Source organism: Rousettus aegyptiacus, unplaced genomic scaffold (assembly GCF_014176215.1).
Source record: "Rousettus aegyptiacus isolate mRouAeg1 unplaced genomic scaffold, mRouAeg1.p scaffold_m13_p_12, whole genome shotgun sequence".
Classification (NCBI taxonomy): Eukaryota; Metazoa; Chordata; class Mammalia; order Chiroptera; family Pteropodidae; genus Rousettus; species Rousettus aegyptiacus.
This window is the reverse complement of record NW_023416287.1, coordinates 73,491,903-73,512,828: the sequence shown is the minus strand read 5'-3', so window position 1 is coordinate 73,512,828 and position 20,926 is coordinate 73,491,903. Positions and strand designations below refer to the sequence as shown.

The following is a 20,926-nucleotide window of genomic DNA, read 5'->3' as shown; positions in this document are numbered from 1 at the left end:
TCTTGGTTAAATGTGATCTCAGAATAAAAACTGTTTAGGGAGAAGAGGAGCCCTACAGGGCACTTAGCTCAGTGCCGGTATTTTACAAATGAAGAAGCTGAAACTTGAACAGAGAATCTTGCCCAAGGCAGCAGAGTCCAGGAGAGAATCCGAACTTCCTGAGTCCCTATGTTCTTTTGCCCAACTCAAGTTGCCTCTTATTTCTGTCCAGGCTTCAACTCAGACACACATCTTTCCCTTGCTTCCTCTTGTTACACTTTCTGTTTACACTTTATCCTGGATTTCGACACCTCCGCTCAAACAAGTAACTCCTTGGGAACCACTGCAACAAGAAAAAGCAGCACGAGTTGAGGAATTCAGGGGCAAGTTTGAAGACTGTGTAGGGGAGGGTGGGCAGAGTGCCAGTCAAAGGCATGGAGAAGAAATGGAAGATGGAAAGAAACAGGGAAGAGCCTTCACATCTCTGCTGACTGTAGGAGTGGCGCTGTGTTTGGGAATTAGTCCTCTGAGGCATTCTTAAGCCCACATTAGGCATTGACTGCTCTCTTGAGAAAACTCTTGAATATTCTCAAAAGGAACCTTGAGTCTCTTGGACAAATGTGCCAGGAAAAAAATCATTATCATTCAAGATCACTCCTGTGAACTTGTCAGCTGTGTTTTCCCCTATGTTGATTCTAAATAAATGTCTCTGACTCTGGCACCTTCCTTAGGAAAGGCAGAACCTGTGCTAGAGGCAAAGCATTAAGTAGCGTCTATAAAATCGCAAAGGGAGTGAATAATGAACATATCATTTTGAGCTGTTAAAAACGGTTTTTAATATAGAGATGCTTATTGTTCCAGACAGATTTCAAGCCATGCTACCAGTACACAAAAGCATCTCTCAAAGCTTATTATAAGTCCTGTTTTACAAATAGAGTAGTAAACTTAAAGCACACACTGCCCTCAGGTTTGTTAAAGAAGGAAAAATATTAGTAAATTGGAGAAAGCTTTGGATAATATCTCCACTGAGAATATGATTGGTTTAGTGAATTTAGGAAGTTTTAACTTGTAATATTTATCTGTCTTTTTATCTATCTATCATCTATCTGTCATCTACTCATTTTTATTTGCCATTGATGCTATAAGATTTATATTTTATTAGAAAACACTTTTTATGGTCCCTACTAAGAGTCAAAACACAGAACGCAGGAAGAATTATGGGTAAAATTTAATGTAGTAAAAAAGAGTTTCCTTCATACTTGTTCCTGGAATCTCTAGACTTATTTTCTGCCTCCCTAATTTTATGAAATCCTGCTTATACTTCCAATACTGGACTATATATTTTTAAGTATCATGAGAGAGTTGTCCTAAGCTAAGCTTGTAAGTGCCCAGGAGAAAATTAAGAAAAATAATTTATTTAACTTTTTCTTCATCATGTAGTTAACAGTAGACATACCATCACATCATCGACATCTAGAGAACTAATTTTGCCGCTTTATTTACTAGCTATTACTGCTGTGGACATAGGATGCTATTCCATTTTTTTCAAAAAAGAGAAATCTTATTTATGGCATAAAATAATAAATGCTATTTACTCATCTATTATGAATCAGGCTTTGTTAATTTGTCATTTATGCTTTAGATTTTGGTTGGCACTATGTGTACACTCACGGAATGACAGGTCTAGAGAGGGCTTGAAGACAAAGTTTCCCCTTCCTTACAGTGACAATATAGTTGATTACTTATACTAGAGTCTGTGGTGGCACTTATTAAAAATTATAGTAGGACAAAAGGTGTAAGTTATTGTTTCGGACTTGGGTCAAACAGAACTTACAGTCACCCTCTTTCCTCTACCCCCCGCCACCACTCCCCTTTATGTTTTTCTAGACCAGGACACTGAAGTCCACAGAGGGGTTTCATAGGGAAGCTCGATTCTTGGTCACTGATTCCCACCAGTTTTTCTCTATTGCTCCATCTTCTTATTCTTGGCACCTAGCAGACTCCTTAATTAATTCTTTCTTTATGTTCTAATCTCAGCTGAATCCTAGGAGGCCCTCTACCTTATAGAAATACTCTTAAAAGATTTTATAATAAAACCACAGATCTCATTTTTGTTGTACTTATCATAATTTTATATTTGATTTGTGGACTAATCGAATTAGTGCCTGTTGCCCTTTTTATCCTATAAATATACCATCACAGAGGTACCAAGCACAGTGCCTGGAAAATAGTAGGCATTCAATAAATATTTATGGAATAAATAAACATACATTTTACTATGGGTATTTTATTTCGTCAACAGTGAGATTAACGATGTGTATATTGCAACATACTGTCTGCAAACATAATCACCCCCTCCAGTCTCATTTCTTATGCCATTCCTTCTGTATGCTCCACTGTCTCTTATAAAGACACCTATCACAATCCTTTAAACTGCTATATGCCATTTATTTCTGTACTTTTCTCTTTCTCTTAGACTGTAAGTACTTTGAGGTCAGAGATTCTCATTTACTTTTTTATCCTCAGTGCCTACTACAAAGCAAACCATACAGAAAATTCCCAGTAAATGTTTGTTGAATGAATAAACAAAATAAGGTTCGAGGTGTCTATTATCATGACAGAATATATGGCTGCACGCAAGACAATAAACTGCCAATCAATTGTTTGGGAATGGCTCATAATGAAATTGGAGCACTCAAATGCATTAGGTGTTGAACAAAAACATCTTTCTCAAATACTTAAGGACTGAAGGCACTCCCTTCAGTGCAGTTTTTATTGTAAGTCTTCCACCATCCCGTTAAATTGTTTCACTTTCCAATTAACTCTGCCTTTGAGGAAGGCCACGTGACTGTCAGGAGGGTGGGTTTTACTCAGGCAGTTGAAAGGTGGGGCCTGCTCACTTACACCCAGGGCAGATCAGCCGAAAGTAATGTAGTTAAGCATGCCTGGTTCCCAGTGCTTCCATCTGGACCCTGCCTGATCCCATTGTTCCTACCGCATCAGCTGCAATTTGCCCTGCTGGGAGAGTGAGGCAATCAAAGGGCAGAACGGACAAAAGGGAAGCACAACAAAGGATCAGGAGTAATGGGGGCAAATGGTGCTGTAAATGCTGCACTCAGATGGGCTGAGGTGAAGGGGCAGAGAGGACCTAAGAGGAATGCTTTCGAAGGGGTCTGGCAGAACAAGGCTTTCTTCCAGCAGTGGCTGATGGCTATATCTTGTTGCATTTCAAGAAATCCCATTTCTTCATCTGTCAGCCATGACATATTATATACACAATGGTGAGGCTGTCAGTTCCAATATGTCCTTCACTGAGAATTGAGCACTTACTCCACTGAGACAGAGACGGACATGGCAAAACAGGTCGCTAGCTCAATGCCAGGGTAAGCGAGAGAAGTACAGGCTCTGCTTCCATCCCTCTCCAGTGGTTTGGGGCTAAGATTCCCTATGAGGGTCTTCGGTAACCCGCAAGCACATGTTTCTATTTCCCCTTCTGATCATTATTTTTGGGGGAGGATAAGACCTGAATCTCTTAAGGCCTTTATATTACCCTCAGCCCTCAGCAGGATCATCTCCTGAAATGGTTAACGAATAAGGGAAGAGCTGATGATATTCTACATCGGGCTAGTTATTTTTGTGGAAAACTTAATACCAACTAAGCTCAGCGTGTCTGTTGGCTGCTCCCCCACCCCCATGAACTGACTGTGGAACTCATCACAGTCATTTTGAAGGTGTGGCTTGCTTTTATAAGAACAGTGCTTTCCATGCACACTGAGCCCAGGCCAAATGTTCGGCAGTAAAATACCATTTTGAAAACCTTGGACAGATTTCTCTCCTCAATGATGTGCTTATGGAATCAAGTCTTTTTGGTAATGTGAGAATTCTTTGGTAGGTTATCCCCTCCCCCGCAAACAATGTATACATCATATACATTTAAATTTTGTACAGGTTTGATTTTTTTATAAAAAGCACTTTATTTTCATCTAATTTATAAACTGAGCATTATTAGATCACTGCATACAAACTTAAAGATCCATAAAAAAAAAAATGGGAAGAAAATGAATTGACTGGCCTTATTTCAGACTTATCTACAAAGCAAGATTTGTTGCAACGAGCGGAGAAGATGGTGATTTGGGTCTGAGAAAAAAAAAATCATATAACTCATAAAAAATCAAGCATGATTTGGTGGGAGATAAACCACTTTTTGGGGTAGCTGTGTTCACGCTACTTTCTGCTGACGTCGATAATTTAAATTTACTGTTTGTGACATATTTTCCTTTACATGAGCAGGAAAATACATCTGGGTATGAAGAAAGGAAGGAGCTTTTACCTCTTAATTTGGCACGTGGTACTTTTCAAGATGTGGTCCTGAATCCTGCACCAGAACCACCAAAGGTACTGGTTATTGATACAGATTCCTGACCCCCATCAAGATCCACTATTGGCAATCTTCCGGGGGGGGACCAAGAAATGTGCATTTTAACATGCTCTCCAGATAATTCTGATGTACAATCAAGTTTTAAAACCATCGATCTAATGTTTTAACACCATAATTCCTCTGGAGTGAGACTCTTCTGTGGTTGCTATGATATCTGTAGCACTTCTTTTGTGGTAAACATGCAGAACGAACCACCATAGGCCTGTTAGGATACGCAGTTTGGCACCACTGAGCATTCCTGCTTTGCTCTCTGAACTCTTTGCAATTTACATAGAAAGAAACTGTAATCTGGTCCCCTGTTTACTCCAAGTACGCTGCCAGATGAGGTGACAGAAGAGTCAACGATACGGATGGATGAGAATATTGTCTTCCCAGACAGGACTAGGCATACAGGTGTTCATGACCTCCGCCCTGGGATTTCTATTTCCCCAAGTCATCCAAGCCAATCTCAGAGCTCTGGGAAATACTGGCACTCCATCCCTGAGGCTTGAAGCAAGTGTTCAAGCCTGAGCAAGAGCTAAATGTGGGAGACAAGAAAGGCAACCGCAAAGCGTGTGATTAAAGGTTCCCAACCCTGGTTGTATGTTAGAATCATCCAGGAAGCTTCGTACAGAACATCATACCTGGGATCTGACCCAGACCAATTAAATCAACACTCTAGAGGAGGGGACTGAACAGTAGTACTTTATTCAAATGTCTCAGTTATCCCAACGAACAGACAGAGTTGAGAACCACTGGATTATATCAAAGACAGGGGTCTGGGTTAGGGACTAAAGAGGCTCTGATATTATCAGGAGATATTCCAGCCCAGTGGTTTTCAAACGTGTTCCACAGAGTCCTAGGTTTTTGTAAAGACATTTCTGGACTGTAGCCAGTGGATTGGGCAAGAGAGAAGCTCCAGATCATTCTTTTAACCCCAAGTGAACAGAACAGCCTTGTAAATGATTTCATTTAAGAGGGAGGTGGAAAGAGATGGTTCTGTCACTTAAGAAAATAATTTGAAAATTATCATTTAAACTCATGAATAAGAAGAATGCACATGTCAGCTTCCCCTGAACTTGCCCCCAAACATCTCTCCACAGTTTATTCCTTCATTTACTAACAATAGATATTTACTAAGGGTAGGTATTTACTAATGGTAGATATAGAGGAATGTCACTAAGTAGCCTCTTTAAACCATGGCTTTATAATCCTCTGATTCCATAGAATTCCGCGAATGTTTGTGTCCCTTCAAAATCCATATGTTGAAATCCTAAACCCCAATATGATGGTATTAGGAAGTGGGGCTTTGGTAGGTCAATGTGATTAGGTCATAAGGGTAGAATCTTCATGAATGCAATTAACACTCATATAATAAAGGAGAGCCCAGAGAGCTCGCTTGTCTTTCATCATGTGAAGACACAAAGAAGATGGCCATCCATGAACCGGGAAGCAGGCCCTCACCAGACACTGAATCCGCTGACACCTTGACCTTGGACCTCTCAGTCTCTGGAACTGTGAGAAATAAATTTCTGTTTTTTATGTCACCCAGTCTATGGCATTCTGTTACACTAGCCCAAACAGACTAAGATAATGGGACCCAGAAAAGCTACTCAGCTCCTAAATGGACATGAAGTTTCTGATTACATATGTACAGTGAATATGTCATCATTTCCTGTCCCATGAATTGCCCTGGTAAGTCACCTCAATGTGGTTCCCACAGGAAATACTCCTTACTTGCTATTTAGGGGCTGTGATACTTAAAAAAAGAGAAATCCCCTTTTCCTAGGGGTGCTAACAGCTCATACAAAGACAGAGGCCACTATCATATGCTTCCTATCATATGTTTTTATTATTTCTGCATAATAAAAATAATCGGAGTTTTTTTTCAGCCATAATGGGATTAATAGGCATTAGACTTAACCTTTCAGTGGAAATAAATATAAAACTTAACAAAATATATGAAGCAACTGCTTTCAGGCATTGGGCAACACACAGTATGGGCTGTGAATTCCAGAGAGAAGGGCAATTCATGAGGCTCCACGGTACCCTTAGTTTTTTGTCTGGGAGAACTTTCTAAACCTGGGCACAGGAACCCAGAGAGCTATGATCTCATTGGATGGAAGAAACAGAGATCAGAGTTTGGGGCTCCTGAGGGGACCGAAATTTGAGAAGAGGGAGCTATATTGAAAAGGAATCCCAGAGACCTTAATAGGGATCCCCTATGTCTTCAGCCAAATTTCAATCTGCACTTGAGGGTAAAACTCCGTGAAGTACAGCAGAGATGTGCTATTAGGGAGCTATAAACTGAGTGTAGAGACCTGAGGCCACTTAATATTGGGCAATGTTGGATTTCTGGCTAGCCAGAGAGAGGCAGCTTTAATGACTATCCCAGATATTACGGTGATATCCCATTAATGGTACTCTTTAGAGTAGGAATACTCTGGCCCTAAAATAAAAACTACTCTAGTTCCTCCCTAACAAAGTCTAAAAAGAATCCACACCAGGATACAGGTAATCTGCCAGTAAATTAACTACTTAACAGAACAAAAGTCTTTAAAAACATTGGTCTTTAAAGAAAAACAACAAATCTCTATAATATAGTATCAATAACATCCAAGACACAGTAAAACATTTTAATAGGTAAGCAAAGAAGCAGGCAAATATGACCCAAATCAGGAGAGTAGATATAGATCCAAGGCCCTTAAAACAGCCATTATGAAGATGTTCAAGTATTTAAAAAAAAAAAAGATGGGCAAAACTGATAAACTATGGGGAATCTCAGCACAGAGATGGCAACTATACCAAAATAGCAAAATGAAAATTCTAATTTAGAAAAGCATAACATCTGAAATGAAAATTCGCTGGATAGGCTTAACAGCTTTAACAGCTTAGAGGATACCGTGGAAGAGAAATTCAGTGAACACAAAGAGAAGATAGTAGAAATTATGCAAACTGGGAGGGGAATGGATAGAAAGATTTAAAAAAATTAAAAACAAAACAAAAAAATAGCACTTCAGTGACCTATGCAAGAGTATCAAGCGGTCCATCATACATGTAATTAGAATCCCAGAAGTAGAGGAGAGAGAATAATGCATGTGGGTTCACATAGCTAAGAAGCTCAACAATTCCTAAGCAGAATAAATGCAACCTCCTCTCCCCCACATCTGGGCATAACGTAAACAAATTGATGAAAACCAAAGATAAAATTTTTAAAGCACCCAGAGAAATAGATACATTTAAAGGGAAGTTCGACAAAAATTGTGTCTGACTTTTCATCAATAAAAATCAAGTCAGAAGACAATGAAATAATATCTTCAAAGTACTGAAATGAAAATAAAGTTTTATATCCTGCAAAAACATCCTTCACAAATGAAGGCAAAATAAAGATATTTTCAAATAAATAAAAACAGAATTCATTGCTGGCAGATCTTTATTACTAGAAATGTAAAGGAAAATTCTTTAGGATAAGGGGAAGTAACACCAGATGGAAACTTAGATCAACATGAACAAATGAAGAACATGAAAACGGTAAATATGTGGCGATATCACTTAATTCTTGAATCTTCAAAAGGCAACTGACTGCTTAAAGCAGAAATAATAACAGTGTATCAGAGTTTATGACATTTGTAGAAATAAAATGTGCGACAACAATAAAACAAAGAACAAGAGGGTGATATATGGAAATATACAGTTGTAAGGTGCTTACAGTTGAAGGGATGTAATATTAGTTCACAGTTGAGTGTGATGCTTTCAAGATGCATATTGCAATCTCTAGAGCAACGAATAAAAATAAAACAAAGTAGTATATCTAAAATACTAAGAGAAAGAAACACTGAATATTAAAAAAAAAACTTGATTAATCCAAATGAAGGTAGAAAAGGAAGAAAAAGAATGTAGATGGAACAAATAAAAAAGTAACATGGTAGACTTAACAGTCTCAGTAATTACATTAACTTTCTATATATTAAACACTCCAAAACAAAACAAAACAGCAGCAATAACAGAAACAAGGGTAGACGGTCAGACGGAATTAAAAGGTAAGACCCAATTATATGGCATTTACAAGAGACAGACTTTAAATATGAAGACAGAGATGGCTTAAAAGTAAAACCATGGAACAAGATATCACACAAACGCTAAACATAAGAATGCTGGAGTGGCTAAATTAATATAATGCAAAATAGGCTTCAGAACAAACAGTATTACCAGAGATAATTTAGGGACATTTCAAAATGATAAGAGTCAATTCATCAAGAAGAGACAATAACACTAGATTTGTTTGTACCTCATAACAGAACATCAAATACATGAAATAAGAACTAGAGAATTAAAGAAATAGACAATTTCTCAATTAAAGGGATTTTTACACTCCTCTCTCAGTAATTACTAGAACAAACTGACTAACACATAAAAAATAGAAAAAATATACAGAAGATTTTAACAATACTCTTAACTAAGTTAACTTCACTCAACTGCAAAATACCTTCACCAAAATATGCTGGGCCACAAAACAAGTAGAAATAGCCAGTAAGCACATGTCAATGTCTTCAGACATCATTTGCCATCAGAGAAATGCCAATTAAAATCACAACGAGATACCACTACACACTCAGTAGGGTGGCTATCATTGAAAAAGATCAAAAACAGTAAGTGTTGACAAGGATGTGGAGAAACTGAAACTCTCATCTATTGCTGGAGGAAGTACAAAATGGTACAACGTTGGAAAATGTTTTGGCCATGTCTTTTAAAGCTAAATATACCCTATGACCTGGCATTTCTACTCCCGTGTATTTACCCAAGAGTGATGAAACCATGTAACCACAAATAGATTTTTATAGAAACTTCGTAGCAGCTTATTTAGAGTAGAAAGCACTGTGAAACAGCTCAGGTGTTGAGCGACATGAGAATACACAAACTCATCAATAAAAGGGACACGGGGGAGATGCATTCCACAACATGGATATATCACACACACAAAATCCTCTGAGCAAAAGAAACTAGACCCCCTCCCCCAAGGTATGATTTCATTTACAGTTTTAGAACAGGTAAAACTAATCTATTAGGACAGAAATCAGAACCAGTGGTTGATTATACGGCTTTTTGGGGTGGAAAGGAAAAAGAGGGAAGTTTCTGAAAGTAATGAACTTATTTCGTGTCATTATAGGAATACGGGTTACACAGCTGTATAATCTGTCACAATTCTTTGTATATTTAAGATCTATACATTCCAGTATATGTAAATTTTACCTTAATTATGTTAAAAAAAGAAAAATACATCAAACAGTAGTTACTGACAACTCCTTGTTTAATGTGTGCATGCGCATGCGCGCACACGCGTGCGCGCGCACACACACACACACACACACACACACACACACACACAGAGCCACTCTGCAGAATTTAGGGACATTTTCTCTCCAATCAACACCTAAGGCAGCCAGCGATGCGTTTCCCTTCCCCCAGCCCCCAATCTCTTCTCAGCATAGGGACAGCTGACTGAGTTGATCCCAAAACAAAGGAGCCTGAATCAAGGCGCCAGGTGCTTGTGGCTTCTGCAGGGCCCATTCTCTCCTTTTCTCATTCTTGTTGGCTTCCCTGACCTGGGCCAACAGGTAGAAAGGTGAAGCCCGCCTCCAAGCCAGCCACAAATCCACCTTGTTCGAGGTAAAGAAGGAAGCTTGACAAGAACCTGCTCACAAATCAAAGTTAATGCTGCCCCGCCTCCTCTGTAAATCATGTGAGATCCATCTGGGTAATGACTCCTCCAGTGTAATTCCCTATTAAGAGGCTTTATCTAGAGAGATAAGCAGCTGGTTTCCGTGTCACTAATTGCTGTCTGCTGTGATTTTAAAACATCTGCACCATTGTGCTCTTCATTTTCATATTCTAATCACCCTGAAACTTGAAAAAGGTACATCATTGATTGTTTCTATGGGTTAATTAGTACACAGTCTCCTTGTAGAGACAATTTAGAGGCAGCCAGAACCTCAATCAGGAAGTTTGTTTTAAAAATTAATAACATCGGCAGTGGCTGGAGGGACCGTCGTCATGTTCAGGGACATAGCGGGGCTCTCCTGGTGGGAAAGACGACCTTTGTTATGCTCCACAGAGTGACGCCCACAGGCTAGGGGGCGGGAGAGTGGGGAGTGGTGGCAGACTGGATGCAAGGTCATAGGACCCGGTTTGGTTCCCAGCGGACTTGACCGCTGTCTCCACTGCCATCCACTCCCCCCAGTTCCAACTGGCCAGAGCTTCTTTCGGCACAGATCAGGACTTTGATGAGGACTGACCAAAATATCTGGTGGTGAGGGGAATCTGTCAAAGTAATTAGAGCATGGGAGGTCATTTCACATTTTTGAGTCTCTTCATTTTCCTTCTCCCCACCTCAACTATGAAAGAGGGAGTTAAGGGAGGGGACTGGAGTATAAACGAAAGAACTGGACCACATAGGAGAGTGACACTGGAACCCAGACTTTCTCAGACTTAAATTGTACATGATTTACCTGGGGACCCTGTGAAAATGCAGATCCTGATGCAGCAGGTCTGGGCTGAGGCGGGCATTCTGCATTCCTAACAAGCTCGCAGGTCATGTCTAAGCCCAAACATCTGAGACACACTGCTCCAAGTCCGCTTTTCTCCAGCCCTGACTGAAGGCACGCTTCCCGAGATCCCAAGGTGGTGGGAGGCCTGAGTCCTGCACAGGTGTCTGTGTCCCGGCTCCAAAATTAAGGGAACAAGCCACGTGGCCTCTCCTAGCTCGGCTTCCTCATCAAGGAACTAACAGCGGTGTCCACCTCAAAAGGGAGCTGGGAGGATCAGAACGTGTTGTGTGTAACATGTTTACCACAGTGCCTGACCCATAGCAAGTATCATATAGCTATTATACTTGTGTATTTTTTGGTAAAATGCTTTTTTGAAAAAGCAACACCCAGCAGAAACGGGTAGGGACACTAATCAGGGAGCATCTCTTTTAAGCTCACATACTGGTGTCTTGCAGTCACCCCTTCTAGAGGGTGTGGCCACCATCGCGCCAACCTAACCCAATGTTCGGAGCTCAAGGTCTTCCTTCATAGCTTCCTTGGGAGCTACATGCAGTTCTGGGAACTCATTTCTGTGCAAGATACACTGTTCTGTCTATTAGAGTGCTTTCCTGTTTTGATCTGGAGTCTGTCTGCCCTTGGAGAGTTCTGGCAAGCAGAAGAGACAAGCATCCCTGCGCGTGCTGGCCTGCATCTGAGGACCAGGCCCCCGTGACTGAGAGCAGACGCACCCCTGGAAGGAAGTTCCCAGCCCCTACCGCTCCCAGTTGTCCTTCGTGGACTTCAGGGGGCTTTCCCCGTGGGTCTGGAAATGTGCTATTGTTAGGGGAAAAATGATAAAAACTGGGCTTTCAATCGCACGACATATGAAAAAAAAAAAAGCCTCTCGGTAGAAGAGGTTAAATTCGACTTAAGTAAGAAAATACAGAGAAAGAGAAAATAGCGTGGAGAGGCAAGGCAGCCCCTTCAGAGGCCGCCATGGAGCAGGTCTGCGGGTGTTGACTGGGGAGCAGCTATGTCACTGCGTCCTCCCAGGAGAGCCACGGAGGCCTCCTGATTGAGCTAGTCAGGTAGGTGCGAGGACCTGCCAACCTGGCCGCTGCTGCCCTGTCCCAGCAGCAGGCTTTGCTCTCTCTGCCCAAGCTTCTCTGGGCCTCCAGCTGGTCCTGGGGGTCCTGGAGGGCAGAGCAGAAATAAGAACCCAGTCCTGGCCTCGGACACGTTCTCTAGCAAAGGCGCCGAGCAACCACCGCAGACTGGTCCTAAAGTGCGAGGGCTACGGAGCAATAGTTAGGCTTTACGACTTTGTTAGCTACTCTCCCCTGCAGATTGGTTCTTCCTTTCACTCCCTCAAAGGGGAGAAAACAGAAATGTTCTTGCCTCTTCCTTGAGAATCAACGGCATATAATGAAGTGGTAAAATGAGTGGGGTGGAGTATTAAGGACTGAATGCCAAATCTATGAGAGGTATAAAATCTTAAGGGCATTCAGAAGCAGAGCCATAATGGCTGAGGATTTGGTAAGACTGAAGGAAGCTGAGCGAATAAGGGGAGTGCATAGTGAATCTGGCCAAACAGAGGCCATTTTCTAAACTTGCCTGAGGATAAGAATCACCAGTGGCTTCTGTAAATACACTGCTCACCAGGCCTCTTTCCTGCAAGTTCAAAATCATGATTTTGGACTGGGGCCCAGAGATCCTTACTTCATTCAATTTGGTAAACACTTGGTAACGTAAGGGTTTCTCCAAGGAAGGGGGCGGGGTAAGAATTGGTCAGCTCTGTCCCAGGGTGGAGGAGTAGCAGAGACCATTGTGAGGTCACTCAGGCTAGTATGTGCAGGAAAGGGCTCAAAGATTAAACCCAAATCTTCCATCTAGCTTTACTTGTGAGAGGAGACAAAAATAAGATGGGAGAGGGTGGAGGAGAAAAAGTATTTTTTTCCCCTTTACCTCATGTTTCCTTTTTTCCTTTTTATAAATGCTTTTTAACTGCAAAACTGGTGCTTTTTGCCATTAGAGCTAAAATAACCGTTGATTATAAATTGAGTCTAAAATGTCAGGAAGATGCTGAATTCGCCTGAAAATCCAGCTTTAAAAGCTTCCCGCAAACATTGCAAACTGCGGGCATTTGGGGCTTCATGCATTTAGCATGAGTTTTGTCTGGAAGATGCTGCCTTCCCAAGGCCAGGCAGGCAGAGTGAGGATGAGGGGCTGGCTTTGTGGGTGGGAGCTGAGGGTCGGATTCATACGTCAATCTATATAAAGGGCTGCAGGAACAAATCTGTGTCCTGGCTGGACATGAATGGACACCACGATGTTCCCGTTGTGGCAGTATGTGGGTCCCCACGTCAAATGCTGTTGATTGCCCTTGGAATCTCCTATTTAATTTGTGCTCCTTACTTTTCCCTAGAAGGCTTCCTGTTGAAGGTAGCATGGCATCCGTCATTTGTGAATTGTCTTCTATCTTTCCCTGAGAGGCAGTGGAGCAGAATTGTGCAGCAGCTAGGGGTATAGACTCTTGAGCTAGGATGACTGTGTCCAGACTTCAGCTGAGTCTAAATCTTATTAGCTGTGTGACCTTGGGCAAGTTGCTTAACTTCTCTGTCACCCAGTTTTCTTACTTGTAATAGGGAGATAATAACATACTTACCACCTAAGGCCAACAGACCAATCAAATATGTCAATCTATATAAAGCGCTTGGACCAGTGCCTGCTGCTGAGTCAGGGCTGTCTCAGGGTTCACGGCACAGTGGGGAATCCAGTGGCCATGTTCAGGCTCAGGAATCAGAAGGACCTAAGTTCAAATCCAAGCTTTGCCTCTTGCTACCTGTGTTACCTGGGGCTTGTTCTCCATCTTCTCTACTTCTACTATGGGAAAAAATAACACAGCCTACCCAACAGTCAATGTTGGTAAAAATGTTATCACAGAACACGTCATAAGTGTTCAACAAATTCCAGTTATTATTAACATTATAATTTTATGACTATTAATTGTTGTTATTACCACCCATCAGAAACTCAGTTCCCTACTATGAGGGGCCAAGGAACTCTGTACCCCTCCCTAATTATCCCCTCCTTCTATCTGCACTTTTTTTGACAAGAATTCTAGCTCCTGGGGTGTAATACCAGGTCAGGGAGGAAGTCTCTGATGACCACAGTGACACTAACAAGTTTGAAGGAGAATCCAACCCAAACAAACTCACTGGCCATGAGTCTACAGAGCTATTCTGAGCTAACTGGCTTGGCTTTGGTTTCTCTAGATGTAGCTGGTGCCTTCCTGGAGAACAAATACCTTAGAGTGTCAATCACTAATACAGAAGTTGTAAATTGGATACCGATTCTCCTCTTCGCCTTTGACTGTCATGATTTAGCTTATTAGAGGTTATAGGCTCTTTTTGCATTAAAGGAAAAAAGCCACACATTGTATAGAGTTCTTGTTGAGGTGCTTTGAGGTGAGGGTGCTGCCATTCTATAAAGTCATGGGGACAAGATGTACCACATATTACCTATAAAGAGTACTGGTACCCATCTCTGGTCACTGGGTGTCACTGAGCGGTGACAGGGAAGTTTGGATATGGGCTGACTCTGTTCATCTTGGAATCAATCATTCATTACGCAAATATATATTTGGTGACACTGCAGACAAGGCATGGTGCTCTCACAAAGCTTGGAGAATCTTAGAGTTGGAGGATGTTGGAGACTTCTATTGTATAGATCAAGACACTGTGTCTCAGAAGACTAATGGAGTGTTTAAACTCACACAGATAATCGGGGCCAGAGTTGGCCCATTGTCTCCTGACCCCAATATCCAGCTGCTCCTTCTACTTCCCTTGTGAGAGCCTCCTCCATAAGGAAAGAAGGTACAAGGCATTGTTAGGAAACCTACTTTGACATTACTTTCTGGGTACCTGCAAGCCCGTGCACTTTGCCAGGCCTTTCTGAACCTGCTGAATCTTCCCCCCATAGCTCTGGATTCTTAAACTGGCCTTCAGGGTGACGCCTATCTGAGGCTTCTGCCCCAGCTTGTCTGATGGGATATCCATCAGAATTTGTGCCTGCCTTTCCTATAGCTCTTTGTCAACTTTGGTTAGAGAGCTTGGCCTTGATCATTCCACTTGCTTAAGAGCAGGCCCCTCCTTAGACATTTGCCTCACCAATAACTGCTCTAATCACAGTCACCCTGAAGACATCCTTCCTTGGCCCACTGGCTTAAGGCCAGGCAATTCTGGGACGATTTTCAGCAATTACCTGCATCCAAGAAAAGACAAGGAATGAGCGAGCCAGAAGAGCCCCTTGGGGACCACCTTGTCAATCAATGGGGGCCACTGCATATAAGAAAGGGGAAGCACCTTAACCTGGTGAGATGATGATCTGAGGCTAACCATCAGGCCAACATCACGCAGCGAAAAGCTTTCTTCTGTGGCCTCGTGTATGCTTAGCGGTGTTAGGTTTTTTCCTCCTAACTTTGCTGATGATGCACCAAGGCCCATGATTTTTAAAGACAAAGGCACATCCCATTTGCAGCTACAGGTCAACAGAAACCCTTCTTCTAAAATATTTACATTTAGACTAACGTCTTAGCCTTACCTTTCCCTCATTCTAATGCCCCAACGACTCCCCACTTTCCAGGTAAGGATCTTAATTTTATTTTGTCTTCATTTAATTAATCTGGATTTCAGTTTTCACTCAACCTTTCACTACTGTTGGGACCTTGGGCAAGTAACTTAACCCTGTGGTTATCCATCTTTCTTTCCGTAATAGAGAAATGATCACCCCAGGCCTGCTCGCTTCTCCAGGTTGCCCTGAGGATTTAACGGATGTGAAAACATTTTGGAAACCATAAAGCACTGTATAAATGTAGGTTATAGCAGTTGTTTGTTATTTCTTGGTTGAGAACTCTTCTAATAATTTGGAAAAGCCAAGAATGCTGGACACACTCCCTGTAAATTCAGCATGAGATTCAGGGATGAGTTAGGATAAGTTTTAGAATAATTTTTAAAAATCGTATCATTTCTACACGCTTTTTAAGGACTCTTAAATCTCACTACCCATTTTTCTTTTGCTCAAGCGTAAGGGGAGAATGGAGGAAAGAAGTAAGGAACAGAAAACAAAAACACCAGCCCTCCCTACTCTGGCAATAAACTTCTAGCTCTAAAGCAGGTTTTATTTAGTGTGCCATAAAAACAGTCATTTCTCCCATCATAAAAGGAGCCTGACTGCCCAGCCTCGTTTTTCTGCAGTGAGTCTGTGGGTTGAGTGGGTCCTAGTTCTGGAGCAGGCTACAGCCTGCACTCTCCTCCTCAACCCTACTCTCCCTCCCTCAAGCTGTGTATGTATTGGGAAGTGAAAGCAAAAGTATTTTATTATGTGTGAATTTACAGGCGGAAAAAGTATACATTTTTGGAGATGAAACTAAAATTTTTTAATTGTCTCTCTGTTTTATGATTACTGCCTCATGGGTATGTACCAGACAACTTGGGCACTGTGGTTTAAAAAAAAAAAAATCCAGGCAGGATTGTAGCAACTTTCCCAGCCATTAAATGAGCCCTGGAAATTTTAGGTCATTCTGAAGGGGGTGGGGGGGAACCAACCCACACAGCCTGAAGAAGAAAAAGAAGCATAGTGGGCTCCCTCAGCTGCACCACTTATCTCTCATCTTCTGTTATGATCTTCTGTTCTGGGCTTTGAGAGCTGACTGTGCTCTCCTGAATCACTGGGAAAACATTTCGTGCCGCATAGGAGGTAATTTACTAAATGGCAACCTAGATGAATCAATCCTCTGCAAGAGGAGTGAGCAATGTACTTTGGAAGTCTTGTTTGTCACAAAATGAGCAGAGGAGTTGGCAATGAGACACCCCTAGAGCTGTGGTGTATTTCCAGGTTTCTTCGGAATGAATGCATGTCCACCCAAGCTGGTAAAGTTGGCTTTTGGAATTCAAGGATAGTTCGAGCCACGGAAGGCATAAAGCATCAGAGCGAGCATCAGGAACCCTGATTTCTAATGGACATGCTCCTCCTCTGAGCCTCAGTTTCCCCATCCATAAAACAAAATAGCTAATGTGCTAGAATATTGTCTAAGGCTCTTCTGAGGTTTAGCACTGTAAACTCTAAAATACAATTATTCTTAATTTAGGATTAAAGATATAGGAGGAACCACATTCTTGAAAGATCTAAATGCATCTGAGGTAATTTTCCCTCTCTAACCTTTTCTTATAGAATTTGCCTGAGCTGATTCTACAAAAACTCTAAGCTGTGGATGGCATCTGACTCTTTGATCCCATAGCCTGTTTATTAGTGGGAAGGACGGAGTGACAGGAGCCTGGGGAACCAGAAGTTCAGAGGTGCCTAACCTCCAACCTGGCACCATTTATTAACTAGATGGCAGTTGCCCTCTTAGTACAAGTTGAAAGGAGGCCATAGTCTCAAGGGTCCTACATATACAGCTGAGTCATCCTGAAATTTTCTTGTTTGTGACTTATCTACAACTAAACAGAATGTAGGCTTGCAAGGATTGTCTGAAAAGCAGAAAATTTGGCAGGAGAAAGATAAAAAAAGAGTCTTTTTTGCAGATGTAGAACTGCTATAAATGCATTGCAAAACTTAGTTTCTTACCACTGAAACAACCACCATGCTTATTTCCTTATGGGCATTAAAGATACTTGTATCTTCTAGATTACATTAGTTCTTCCAGGCAGCACTAGGACATGATGGAGAGGCATTATAGGTTTAACTTACTAGATATCTCATCTTCAGTAAAAACAAATTCTCAAAGCTCTGACTAATCATTAGGGGAGACTGAAGATTCAACCATATCCATAGATAGAAGAGAAAAAAAGTGTATCAGGATAATGATTTAGTGTTCAACGCTAAAGGCTCCATACTCAATGTTGTGTCAACCAGTTAACTTTACTCAATTTTGCCTCCAAATGTAGTAACTCTGACTTACTAGTTGGCTCAAAAATGCATACGCTGGGCCATAAGGATAATTAATTTCAAGGTCAGGTTGGCTCAGGACAAATCCATCTCAAGTAAATGGCTCAAAAATTGTGAGTCAATGCTACACAAATGCTGTGTGAGTCAACAGCATCAGGATACCTGCCTGCTGATACAGAGCGCAATGCTAAATCCCTGGTGATCTCAGGCACACATTTAAACTCTCTGAGCTCATTCTGTCCCTGCCTATCTAGTGCTCAGGCACATTTTACAAGAGGAAAGGAGTTATTGCCACAGAAATGGCACTGAGCTGAAATTTACACATTTCTGCAGAAGTCACATATCCTTCGGATACCCTTAGTCATACTCTTTGACTTTCAGTGACTCACTTCACTTCCCTATATGTTTCTGCCAACATAAAACTATGTGGTCAGCTGAGATAATATCTAAAGTTCTTTGCAGGACTGCCATCCTAGACAACTACAATATCTGGGCACCATAGTTCCCTGCTATACACTAACCAACATGGCAGCTGGCCGAAGGCAATTAGGCAAGTGGCTCTTTTTCAAGATTAAGTTAATCCATGGTTTAACGATCAACCTGTAGAATCTCTGAGCTCTGGGTCAATTACCTTAACAAGGGATCCCTGACACTCTTCTTCACGTCATTTAGAGGATAGTGTCTTCTCTGGTCAGGTGCTTATCCTAATGCTTCTGCTTCTCCAATATTTTACAACTGACATCATCTTAAGTTAGAACATGTGCCATGTAATGAGATTTCCTTGCCTTATGGATATGCGCCCCTTCAGCTTGAAAGAAGAGAGACTCTTCACCCAGGGATGAGAGCTGAGTACTGCTCTGTGTCTACTCGCTAGGTTCACTTCAGCTGGGCAGGGAAAACACTGTCAGTAAAAAGGGGCCTTTGTCCTTTTGACAGCTGCTCCAAAGAACTGGAAAAAGGAAATTTTTAACTGGGCCACACAAAGCTAAGATTCTAATCCCAGTGACTTGAGGAAGGGTGAGAGGAGATAATTAGTCTAGCTCTTTATAAAGGTAATTTGCAACATCAACACTCTGTTCCAACAATGGCTGTAGCTCAAATGGTAACATTAGATGGAACAAAAAATATCTCTTTTCTTATGATTTCAGGGAGGTTCATGGACACACCTAGTATATACTTTAACAGAAGGACCATCAGTTTTGTGATTCTGCAGGTTCAAGTCCTTATTCAGGCTCTATAATTACGATGTGGGATTTGGGGCAAGTCGTTTATAAGAGTTTCTACTTTTCTGTTTGCCTATATGTATAAAATGGGCATGAGAATGATCAGAGTAAGAGGAAGAAATGATACATGATTAGAGTGAGAGGAAGAAATGAAATACTGAGAAAGCAAGCTTTATTTCTTTTTTTCATTTTTCACATGTATGTGCTCCTTACTAGACCAATCTATGAACACCTGAAGAACAGGAAGACTACGTTTAAGCTTCTTTATTTTATTTTTACATAGCAAAGTCACTGAAATAGAATGTTTGAGCCTCTCTTATGCTTCTAAGTCTTTCCGGTTACTCTGCGACTCATGAATAGAGTTCAAATTCTTCCGTCTAGCCAACCAATCCTTCCAAACCAATGTCCTGAAAATCTGTACCCTAGTAGACTGCTCAGCATCACAAAGGACCCTCAAAGTGTGACACTGGTCACACAACCTAGCCTGAAAAGCCATTCTCCATTACCCTTGAACACCTTGTTTCCATCTGCCAAGAACAGCTCCAATGTCACATCCTTCATTAAGCCTCGTGCTGCCATTTAACCTTCCATCCATGGGGCTCCCGTGATATTCGTTCTGTATAGTCTACGGGGCTTTTGCCCAGTCAGCCTCATAGTAGCTGTGTGTTACTGTTCTCCCTCCTGGACTGCATATCTTTTGAGGGGATCCCTTACAACAGTTAGCACTTGTACTGGTTATGGTTATATAAAAAAACGTAGAGACATTTCAGAAGTTGCAAAGTACTACCGAAGGCCAACTATTTTTGTTCTTTCGATTGTGAGCCATCTCTAGCACACCAAGCTTAGTTGAGAGTGTGACACATGTCCCTCCTCTCTGCCTTTAGCCCTGCTATTCTGGCTGCTCAAAAACCTGCTGCCACTGGAACCCCCACCCACTCCCATAAGATAGTGCCTGGCCCACTGCTCAAGGTCTCAGAAAAATTTAGCCCTTATTGCCCACCAGTCAGTGACACTGAGGACCACTGGGCTAGCAGTAGGAGGAGAGCTCAACTACCTTCTTCAAATAGCACGGGCAAGTTTTGCTAATTGGTCTGGGAACTTACCCATCATTTCCTGCATGGTCAGTAAGTCCTTCACAACTGGTCTGCCAGTAGACTTGAAGAATCGCTTCCATTTATAAATCAAGGGCTGACTTTATTATGAACAGAATTTGAAGATTAATTGGAGAATTAAAGTATCTTAGAATTGATGTAGCACAATCACCTCCTTTTATGAATAAGGAAACTGAAAACCAGAGAGGTCATCCAGCTAGTTAATGATAGAGTAAGAACTGAAACCAGATCTCAGACATGTTGGTTCAGCACAATTTTCACAATATCGAGTAATATTTTAGTATACATGAGAATGAAGGGGAAAACTGAAGCACTTTGGCTGGGTAAGCACGTCGTTTGCAAAAAGTTTAGGTGACTATCTTAATGCTGGGAACCAGTTTCTAACTAATCATACCTTAAGGCGTAAATTCTGGAGAAGCCTGAGCAGAGGTGCTTTCCAGATTCCCAGTAAGCAGCTGTTGTCACTGGGCACTAACACATGTGACAGGGACCTTCACGGCTGGTTCTGGAAGAAGCTGTAAACCACAGTGGGCAACCACTGATGACTGCCAGCCACCCATGTGATAAATCAGCACAGAAATTATTATTATTAAACCACTGGGCTCTTGCTATGCTCCTTTTTACTAACCTGCTTTTGATATTGCTGCCCCAACATCTGCAGGATTCTCCCTCTCCTGTCGAGCTTAGACAAAATGTAATGAGTCTGTGAGACCCAACTCAAGT

The 20,926-nt window shown here is 41.6% G+C and overlaps 1 protein-coding gene across 5 annotated transcripts in view; it reads right to left on the bottom strand.

Moving 5' to 3' along the window:
* SETBP1 (SET binding protein 1) overlaps window positions 1–20,926 on the bottom strand; it is a 341,470-nt gene that overhangs the window by 95,751 nt on the left and 224,793 nt on the right. The window lies entirely within an intron of this gene.